Below are 11,654 nucleotides of genomic sequence, written 5' to 3'. Positions count from 1 at the left end.
GGGGACGGTAGGCCAAAAAAGTTTAGGAACCACTGGTCTAATCTCTATATCTTGTCCACAAGGACATCTCAACAGACTTTTTAAAAATGACTTTGTTAAAATCTAAGTATGTTCATATCTTTAGGAATCTCCTGAGCTACTAATCTGTTCTTCATCCTCTATTTCTGACCCAGAAGGCAAGGTCCAAGCCGTTGAACCCTGGGCTTCAGATTGCTGAGAATTCACCGGATTCAGACACATAACATAACCTCTTGTCCATTTCCATGTCATGCAGTTGTGTGCATAACTTTCCTTATCAGAGTGTAAGCTCATTAAGGGCAGATATCATCTTGCTTGCTTATATTTATGTCCCTAGTACTTTATACAATGCCCGTCATATAGTAAGTGCTTAATAAGTGTTTTTTACTCACTCATCCATCCATCTATTCATTCTACTTACTCTGTCACAACGATCTCTTTTAAGCAGTATAATTTCTGTCTGTCTTCAGAATTTCCTTTATAAATGCTTTCCATCATCCTTCTTGAGCCAATTTCCCCTGCAGAATATTAAGTCATTGAATCATTCCTATCCTTTCTCTGAATCCTTAGAAATACACTCTCTAAAAATATAGAGCATGTGTTGGATTATACTAGGCTTTCCTGTTTTTCCCCCTTTATCAGAAACTTTATGAGAGAGGGGTCACTAGCTGCCATGATCCCATTATTTCAGCTTCAACAACCAATTCTTTCTTGGTCAAAATCAAATCTAGACTAGGAGGTCACATTCCCAGAACCACCTAGAATTTCTCCTCCTTTTTTGTAGATTCAGATTCTCTTTGTTTCCCCTTAGCAGGCAAGCAAGAAAGAGTGGATTTTCTAAGTGGCAAGACCCTGAGGGAAAGCAAAGGCCCCGTTACTTTTCATAGCAGCATTTGCTGAAGCCTCAAATGACCAGGACATTGTGTGCTATACTCATCTAGCCTAAAACAAACCTTAATGGACAAGGAACTGATGGTCTTCATTCTTCCTCTCTGACCTAATCCCAAGGATCCCTGGAATCTTTAGGACTTGAGAACCCACAGCAGTCCTGAGGGATCAATGCCAAGCCAGAGGAGTGTTTACTCCAAGCCAAGGCTGGACTCTAGTCCAGTCTTATGTTAGTCAGCTAGTTGGCTCTATGGATGAAAAGCTGGTGTTGGGGTTTAAAAGACCTCAGTCCAAGTTTTGCCCCAGTTATTTACTACCTGTATGACCCTGGGCAAATTGTTTGTCTCTCTGGCTTTTAAGTTTCTCCTTTATAAAATGAAGAAGTTGGACTCTATGGTCTCTACAATCTCTTCTAGCTCTAAATCTATAATCCTATGATTCACCAGGCTAGTTCTGAAATCTGATGTGTTCCGGACCAGGCATGGCCCTAAAACTAAGCAGTTTGGGGGTATGATTTGAAGGGCACTGAAAGGTCTTATTATATCCTTATATCCTTTTGCCCAATACCCTGGCAGCTGTCAACCATGTCAACAACATGATACTGACAGTGAGGTGGCACAGTGGTTAGAGTGCTGGGTTTGGCGTTAGCAAGACCTGAATTCAAACTTGGTCTCAGACACTTACTACCTGTGTGACCCTGACAAGACATTTATCTTCTGTCTGCCTCAGTTTCCTCATCTGTAAAATGAGGGCAATAATAGCACTTATCTCCCAGACTTGTTGAGAGGATCAAATGAGATAACAATCATTACGTGCTTAGCACAGAGTCTGGCATGTAGTAAGCGCGATATTAATGTTGGCTATCAATATTAGCTATTATTATAACTAGCCCAAGGGTCACTCTTCTGGCTTAAAGCATTGTGTGGAAAAGCCTGTTAAAATGTAAATGCGGTATCTGGATGCCATAATACAATAATCCATTAACAACTATTAAATGATCACTGCTGATTTGGTTTTTCCCATTACCTCTCAAAAATCAGGACTTTGAGGTAATGGGATGGAAGGCAAGAAAAGTGATGAAGAAAAGTTAATGCTCCTTCCTCCCTTCCTCTCCAATTTTATCCCCCAGAAGTACCCCATAAGAAAACCTTTCTCTGGCCAAACTAATCAATCCATTATTGCCAAACTGATCTCTACTACTACCCACCGGGTTTCAGCTCTTCAAAACCTGGTTTTCGGGTTCCCATCTATTAAAGTGGGGTAGCTACAAAGCCTCTTTTTGACAAGGGCAAAATAATGACACTTTTCTCTATACCTGAGGCCATGCATTATCACACCTACCTAAGGGCAACAGACAAAAACCAGCCAGAATATCTTGGGCCAAGAGTGTTTATTCTTGTGAATAAATAAGGCATGTACACTTCCTTTGTTCACACTCTGTACCTAAAATATCTTCCTTTTTTTTTCCTACTTATATGAGAGCCTTTCAAGACCGGACTCCATTCCTACCTCTTCTACAAAAAGGTCCGTGACTTTCTAGCCCTCCCTGGACTTTCTTCTGAATTCTTGTAGCTGGACTACTATTTGGTTCTTACTCTATATGAGTTGGTACTGTTTGCAATTTGTAACTTTATGTGCATATCTCATCTTCTCAGACCTTGCCAACTTTTTAGGTATAAATACAATAAAAATTTAACAACTGGCTCAACTGAGTCAGTTCAAGCTGGTTCCAGCAAACCCTCAGTAATCCATGTTTTGGAGGCCATAGAAATATAGATGAAGAGAACATACAAAGATTAAAGTAACAAACTGGTACCCAAGATAAGGGAATCATTGATAGGGAAAATATGTGTAAATGGATAACCACCACCACCAAAACAACAACAAAATCCTGAGGCTGGTCCTGTTCAGGGGGATACTCAGGGGCTTAGAAGAGCATAAACTTTGCCTGGGATTATTTCTTCCCTATTCAATATTCAGTATGTCTTTTAGAGCCTGAGCCATCATGTGGGCTGTCTTTAAGGGTGGGCTGAGGTGAACTTCAAGTTGTTGCAGAGTCAATTGTATGTCCCTTTATAGCCTCAAATATAGGAACCTTTAATTCTCCCAAATTCAAGGAGCATTGCCAACTTGAAGTCAGTCCTCAGAGTAAGCCATTTTTGGTTGTGGCTACCATCCCTCCGGTATAAAATTAACTTGATACGTAAGGGAAAGCAGGACAAACAACCGGTTGGAAAGGAGACAAGAACCTTAGTCCACCCTAGGCCCTCATTTCAGGAGAGTGTCCTTCTTTGGCTTGAGAAATCCTCTTGGCCCCACCAGAAAGAAAGGGAAAAAAAACAACAACAGAATTTAAACCTTGTGTGGGTGTCCACTATTTCCTGTGAAAAACACACCCAGGTACCACCTCAAGCCACAAGACTGGCTCCCTGAGCCCCTCTGCTCTGGCAACAGAGACGGAAGACAAAGGGCACCCAGAAACCCATTCCTTGGTCAGAATCAATTCTAGGTTCAGAGACCACCTTCCCTGAAAAATCTAATCTTCCTCCTTCTTCTTTGTGGATTCAGATCCTTGTGTCTCCCCTCAACCTCAAGCAAGTGTAGCTTTTCTAAAGGGCAAGACCCTGGGGAGAAGCAAAGCCCTAGTAACTTTTCATAGCTATAATTTGCCAAAGACTCAAATGACCTGGCCATTATGACCTGTACTAACCACCCTAACACAAATATTAACTGGCAAGGAACATTTCTCTGTGACCTAAAACCAGGGATCCAGAGCTCACAGTATTCCTGAGGGAGATGTCAATTTTTATGAGTGTCTACTGAAAGCCTAGTCTGGATTCCATTCTAGATGGCCATCAATTTAATAAGGAAATTGCTTCTACAAAACAGCTATAAAGTAATTACAATACTCAGAACCCAAAGTGTAATGGAAAGAGCATTCTATTTGGATAGGAGACATTGATTCAAATCCTGTTTCTGCCACTTACTCCCTATGTGACCTTGAGAAAAGCACTTCCATTCTCTGGATTGCAATCACATAAAAGACTTGAAATAGAAAATATCTAGGGTGTTTCTAGTTCCAAATCCTATGATCCTATGAACCTAATTTTCCAACTTCAATATTTATTTTGGGGACAATTCAGAGGATTCAGTACAAATAGGGAAACAGGGAAAAAAAGATCCTATAAAATAAAAACTTTTGTGCTTAAAATTCAATCCCAGTGTGATCAGACTAGCTTTGGGAACTTTGAATGGACCTCAGGTAGGCTGGTTTAATAATCACTCAACAAGTTTCCCTTTGGGAATTTACAACATGGGCCAAGCTAGGCACTAGGCACTATGGGATGCTGTATCTTGGCAACATCTCATGGAACAGGGACACAACAAAGCTAATGCGGCATGAAATGTTCTTTTTGGAACCAGCCAATCCAGACTGTGTTTTATAACGTCACTTATGCTAAAAAGTGGTAGATAGCTTCACTGCCTTTTATTACTATCCTTCCTGCCTTGATACAGCACAGCCGGGGATAGCAACCCAGCATGGGACCCGACGTCTCTGTTCCTTTTAACAGCATCCTTTGGCTGAGAGGACGTAATGCTTCCCCTCCATGCTCTGCACTCTTTTCAGAGGGCTCTCCTAATTAGAAAATGGGGTTAGAACACCCAGAGAACCAAATATATAACTGGGGTTTCTGTCAGTCTTTGTAGGTTGGCCATATAGCAGCCCTCATTAATGTTAGCAGATGCTCCAAAGTCTAGTGAATATATATGTATATATATATTTTTTTCTAGAGTTAGATATATTGGTGTATTGTACAATTATATGCATACAGAAGTACACACATGTACATATAAAATGTGTGTGTTTATTATATGTAGAGAGACATATTCAGAGCTTCCATTCCATCCAGATCCTATCTGATAGCCTTCACTCTGAAAAAGATCAAACTGATTTAAAGGTTCATCATACTATGTAGGGTAAATGAGCAATATGTTAGCTGAACAGCCCTTTTTTAACTTTTCCCAAGTGGAAAGAAGCAATTTAATGTCCCTAGGTGTCAGGAGCTTGGAGTAATATGGTCTAAAAAAAAGGAGATAAAGAAAATAATTCTATCCAGTCATGGAAAATTTCCTTCCCACCTCCCACCTTCATCCAGGTGACTTTGAGGAGTAGTGAATACCTGCATTTCAATGATTCTGTAGGAGAGGGATAATTAGGAAGGAGACCCAGAGCATGTCAGTGGCAGTTTCAGAGTCCAACTTGGCACTATGAGCTTGATAGCACGGGGCTGTGGTTAAAGAATGTTCTGGGAGCACCTGGTGACTTTAGAGAGTGAGGAGTCGGAGTGGGTGATGTGTGAGTACTGAGCTGAGTAGGAGAGGGAAGTGAAAGATGTTCTATGGATGGGGATAAAACTGTGTGTCCTTGGGCTGCTGGTAATGCCTGCTTCTAGTTCAGCATGTAATGACCAAAGACTGTAAAATCAGATCGTGTCCCTTCAATTCAATAAATGTTAAGAACTTACATTTATTAGGCTTTGAAGATATAAAGATGGAATCTCCAGAAATGCCTACTTTCAACCTTCAAGAAGCTCATATTCTACTTAGAGACACAACACGTACATAAATGAGTAAAGACAGCATAAGTATCTGAGGTTTTCTTGGCTCCATTTCAAAAGGAGAGGAAGAGTGGAGAGTAGGGACAGAATACTGGCAAGCTAGGGTGCTCGTTGATGAGAATTCTCAGCAAACTGATTCTCCTGGAAATTGCTTAGTAAAGGAACATCTTTCCTTTTTGAGTAGATGGACGGCATTTAGATGTCAAACTTTGAACTCTAATACTTGTACAATTACAGAATTACTTAATGACAAAACATGTGATGACAGAATATTATGTCATTGTGTGTCTTATTAATATCACCAGCATCTATATACATTTGAAAAATGACAATATGACAATGTGAGATATTTATTCAGTCTGTAGAAGGTGAGTTTCCTTATTTTTTCTATGGAATTATCTGATGAGATGGCTGTTACATGTACAGATCCACAGGTCTTTATGATGGTATAGAATCCATGGATCTATGGTCTAGAGCAGTGATGGGCAAACTTTTTAAAGAGGGGGCCAAAGGAAAAGAAATGCTCATCTGTTAGTCTGTTTCTAAGGTGATTCTTTTGAAATTTCATTGTATTGTATCCTAGTCAATGTATTCATCACATTAGGAATAATGTTCTGCTGCCAGATAGAACATTTCAGGGGGCTGAATCTGGCTTGCCGGCCTTAGTTTCCCCATCACTGGTCTAGAGGTTAAGAACCAATACTTGCATTTGTATGGAGGTTGTTGATAATTTTTCAAGTCTATGGTTCACTTATACCTTGTATTTGTATAGCAATTTATATTCTTTCAAAACACTCTTATTTTCAAGTCCTTAAAATAACCCCTTGAGATATAGAATCCATCCTGTGTCAGATAAGAATACTGGGATCTGTAGACAAGAGGTGGTGCAGTAGATAAAACACTACATTTAGAACCATATCTAAATAAATTTAGAATTTCAAATCTAGCCATAGCCAAAATTAGCCAAAAATTATTTCCTAGAACTAGGAAAAATAATAACAATTCATTTAAAAGAACTACAGGTCCAGAATAGCAAAGGAATTAATAGAAAAAATATGTTGTGCCTGATCTCAAACTATACATAAAATGGCAATCATTAAAAACAATCTGTACTGGCTAAGAAATAAGAGTAGTGGATCAGTAGAATAGGTAAGGAAATCAACACATAGTAGTTAATGACCATAGAAACCTAGTGTTTGATAAACTCATAGATTCAAGTTTTGGGGCAAAGACTCACTATTTGACAAAAACTGCTGCAAAAACTGGAAAATAATATGGCAAAAACTAGGGATAAAGCAAGATGCCACACCATACACTAAGATAAAATCAAAATGAATCCTTGATCTAGAAATGAAGGAGGATATCGTTAACAAAATAGGGGAACACAGAAAGGTTTCCCTGTCAGATTTATGGAAAAGGGAGGAATTTATGACCAAAAAATACATAGAGAACATTACCAAAAATGAAATGGATAGTTTTGATTACATTAAATTAAAATATTTCTGTACAAACAAAACCAATACAACCAAAATTAAAAGACAAACAATAAACTAGGGGAAAATTTTATGCACATGTGTCTGACAAAGACCTCATTTCACAAATTATAGAGAACTAAACAAAAATTTTTAAGAATATGAGAATACAAAATATAAAATTTCAAAGCATTCTCCAATTGATAAATGGTCAAAGGATATGAACAAGCAGTTCTCAGAGAAAGAAATTAAAAATGGTCTATAATCATTTTAAAAAATGCTCCAAATCACCATTGATTAGGATTAGAGAAAGGCAAATTAAAACAATCTGAGACACCATCTCACGCCTATCAGAGTGGCTAATAGGACCAAAACAGAAAATGATAAATATTGGCATAGATGTGGGAAAACTGGGACAATAATAGACTGTAATGGAACTGTGACCTGATGAAACTATTCTGGAGAGCAATATGGATTCATGTCCAAAGGGTCATAAAACTACACATACCCTTTGACCCAGCAATACTACTGTTACTTTGAAGACATCACAGATAATGGAAACAGATATTTTTAGCAATTATTTTTTGTAGTGGCAAAGCGTTAAAAACTGAAGGGGTGTCCATCAATTGGGTAATGACTGAACAAATTTTGAACAAAATGGAAACCTATTATGCCAATTAAAAATGATGACTATGATAGATTCAGAAAAATCTGGAAAGACTTACATGAACTGATGCAAAGTAAAGCAAGCAGAACCAGAACAGTGTAAATAGTAACAAAATAACCCCAAGGTACTTGTGGTTAAACACACACACACACACACACACACACACACACACACACACACACAATCCACAGCCAGAAAAGCAACTGTTGGAATCTGATTGCAGATCAAAGCATGCCATCCTTCATTTTATTTCCTTCATGAAGTTATTTTTTATATGTCATCTATGTCTTCGGTCACAACATGTGGCATATAGAAATATGTAATGCATAAAAGCACTGATATAACCTCTATCATGCTATTTAATGCCTTTGGAAGGTAGGGGAGGGAGGGAGAAAATCTCAATCACAAAATGATCAGAAAAAAATTGTCAAAATGGTTTCTACATATAATTGAAAAAATTAAAATTCAATTTAAAATATATTATCTTACACTTATCTACTTATACATGCCTTCAAATTAATTACTCTCCAGGCTTCAAGTCTCCTTTTGTCCTTATCCCTTCCCTCACATTCTCCTTCCTCATTTTGAGACAAAGAAACTCTGGATCTGCCAGGACTTCATCATTACAATCCCCCAAAGGCATATTTTGCTCCATATGGGGACTGATACTGGGACCCGTGGCTCATATCCAATCACTCAAGCCAGCTACATAGTCAGAGGACAACTACCTCCAGAACCTATTCTTGTTCTCATTTTCTCCTCATTTCCACACATTCAGACCCAGATGTCTGTTCTGGGAGCTCCCAAGTTGTTTGAGGTCCTCATGGGGTCACATTTTCATTCTTTCCCTCAACTTAGATTGTTTTTATAATATTGTCCTCAACCAGTTGTACATACCCAAGGTCTGATTTCTAGATAAACTTCCTCCACTGATTACTAACATCAAGAAAAGGCCCTGATATCCTCTACCACCCTGAGGGACATATATGGGCAACTTTCACCTTGTGTATGCAGCTCTTGAAAGGTCCTTTCCCAGATGATGTCTAACTCTGAAAGAACCAAGATTAGAGCCCCAGACTCCTGACTCACACCAACGTTCTCCCCTCTCTACTGTGATGCCAGCGAGATTTTTGTAACTGGTTTTGTTGAAGTTGTGCCCCCCAAAGTGGCTTCTTTTGGGGAGTCCTATCAGACTGATGAAAAAGCTACTAACATCGTTTTATACATTTACACAGAAATCTCTATTAGCTGTAGAGCCGGAAGGGAGTAATGGTGAAGGGAGTGCAGAAATGGACTGGAGTTTGTGGGCTTAAATCCTAGTGAATTTGCCATTATAAAGACACTGCCAGGAAACCAACAAAGGTTTTTCTTTCCTGAAGCTACAGAAAAAAAAAAAAGGAGAAAAAAAAAAAAAAAAGCTGGGCCTGGCAGCTGAGGCAAACAGGACTTAACATTACAACACTGAACTGTGAAGGGCAAACCCAGCAATTAGCAGAAAAGAAATGGAGAGAAGAGGCAGGCACAATGGAAAACCCGTTAAAACACAAGACATAATTGCAGGGTGTGTCAACTCTAGGACCCAATTCAAGCAGGGAGGTACACTTTCAGATGGTAACTACCTATGTGTTAGTGAATAATCCCTGCGACAGCTCTGGAGGAGGGCAGGGGAGGAGTTTCCTGATGGATAAGCCTAAAAAGGTTCAGCGGCTCATTTCAGGTTCAGATAAACCTTCCCCTCCAACCCCCCAATTTTTCTAAGATGAGCAAATCAAGGCTGGGAATATATCCTTAACACAACTGACCTTGACCTTTTTCTTCTGTTCTGGGAAAGGAAAAAAAAAATCCTTTCAACCAGCCCCAACGCTGACCAGCCTCCACGACTATGCAGCCCAACCAGGTTGGTGTCTGGTGGAGAAGACTGGATTGAGTTGCCCGTCCTTCTGAGCAGCCTCCAGTGATTAGATTTTCCCTTGGTCTATGTTCTCTGTTTGGCACTAAGGAGCTAGCTAAGACTCTCCCTACAGGGAAGCCAACAACACCCCTTCCCTTCCCCCTACCTCACATGATCCCAAAAACATTTGGTCTGAGTGTGTCAGGGATCTAGAGATTAGATTCAGATTAGTGCACATTCCTTGAGCAAGAGGAGATGTCTGAGGACCAGGGGGTGTTTGGCTTAGTTGAGGACTCTAGGGAGGGGTCACAGACAGCTTTAATTTTATTTTTCCCATGTTTGCATATAATTTATGGAGCTCAAGAATGGCAGAGCTGGAAGGAAGAGTCTTAGCTACTTCTCCTTCATTTTTACAAACAAGAAAATAGTCCCCAAATGGGTCCAATGATATGCCCAAGATCACAAGGCTTGTTTGCGGGTCGTTCCTTTTTTAATAATTTGGGAACTACCCTGTTAGTGTTTCCATAGATAGGATTATATGGCAGCATGATACAATAGAAGGAGTTATTGGATGTGGAGTTGGGAAATTGGGTCAAACTCATAACTTTGTCATTTTTTTCTGTTTAATCTGAGGAAAATCAATCAAGACAATCCTTTGTCTCAGTTATTTTAGTAAATTCATTCACTAATAGGTCATCCAGGATAGTGGGATGTCAATTGGTTTAGGACAGTGATGGGCAAACTTTTTAAAGAGGGGACCAAAGGAAAGGAAATGCTCATCTGTCAGTCTGTTTCTAAGGCAACTCCCTAGAAGTTTCATTGTATTGTATCCTACTCATTGTATTCATCAGATTAGGAATAATGTCGAAGGACAGATAGAACACTTCAGGCAGTAGTTTGCCCATCACTGGTCTAGGAGTTGGGAAGGAATCCTTTATTCTAGTTTTTACTATATCCCTAATGTGTCACATTATCATAGGCAAGTCATATCATTCTTTTTTTTATTATTATTTTTAAACCCTTAATTTCTGTGTATTGGCTCCTAGGTGGAAGAGTGGTAAGGGTGGGCAATGGGGATCAAATGACTTACCCAGGGTCACACAGCTGGGAAGTGTCTGAGGCCAGATTTGAACCTAGGACCTCCCATTTCTAGGCCTGACTCTCAATCCACTGAGCTATCCAGCTGTCCCCAAGTCATATCATTCTTATGAGCCCAACTATCCACAACTCTACCAGATTACTTCTAAAATCCATCTTAGGGTTGAAGTCCATGATTCATTAATTTACCCAGTCAACGATTTTGTGCTGAGTGTCTACCATATTGTACAATCCAACAAGCATTTCTTATGTGCAAGGCTCTGGGATGGAAAGAAAAAGGATTCTTAGAGGATATGTGAGGGGGAAATAGGCCTTTCAGATGTTACTTCTTTGGGCAAATGTGGCCTGGATCCAGGACTTCTTTGTTACAGCCACGTTTGGATTCAGGAACATAACGAAGATTTTCTACTTTTTTCCCTGCAGTAAAAGTCTGGGGAAATCATTCTGTAGCCGCCTCCCTGAGCCCCAAAGGTAACAAGCTAAACCCTGCCTTTCTCTATGTTCTTTTTTCAGGTGTTTAAATTCTAAATTTAAAAAATATGTTATAAAAGAAAATATATTTCTATTCAAATTCTCTAGAGGATATAAGATGGCACAAATATTTATTAAGTGCTTGCTATGTGCTATACACTCTGCTCAGTGCTGGGGATGCAAATAGATTACATTCTATCAGAGTCCAGTAGGAAATATAAAATGTACACAAACAAATATAGTTATCTCAACATAGGGTGTTTGAAAAAAAATACTCTCAAGTTCTAGAGACATATCAGGAGATGATATTTGCGGAATGGCTGCAAAAGGCTGTGGACCCCTTAGGTGAAGTTCATTCCTTCCTAGAACTTGAACTTCACCTCCCTGGGCAGGAAATTTTACCACCTGAAGCAAGACTAAGCAGTTATAGATATCATCTCCATCTCTCTCTCTCTCTCTCTCTCTCTCTCTCTCTCTCTCTCTCTCTCTCTCTCTCTCTTTCTTTTTCTCTCTCTCTCTCCCCCTCTCTC

This window comes from Gracilinanus agilis, chromosome 2 (genome assembly GCF_016433145.1).
Source record: "Gracilinanus agilis isolate LMUSP501 chromosome 2, AgileGrace, whole genome shotgun sequence".
In the NCBI taxonomy this organism is placed as follows: Eukaryota; Metazoa; Chordata; class Mammalia; order Didelphimorphia; family Didelphidae; genus Gracilinanus; species Gracilinanus agilis.
Note: the sequence above shows the minus strand (reverse complement) of the source record.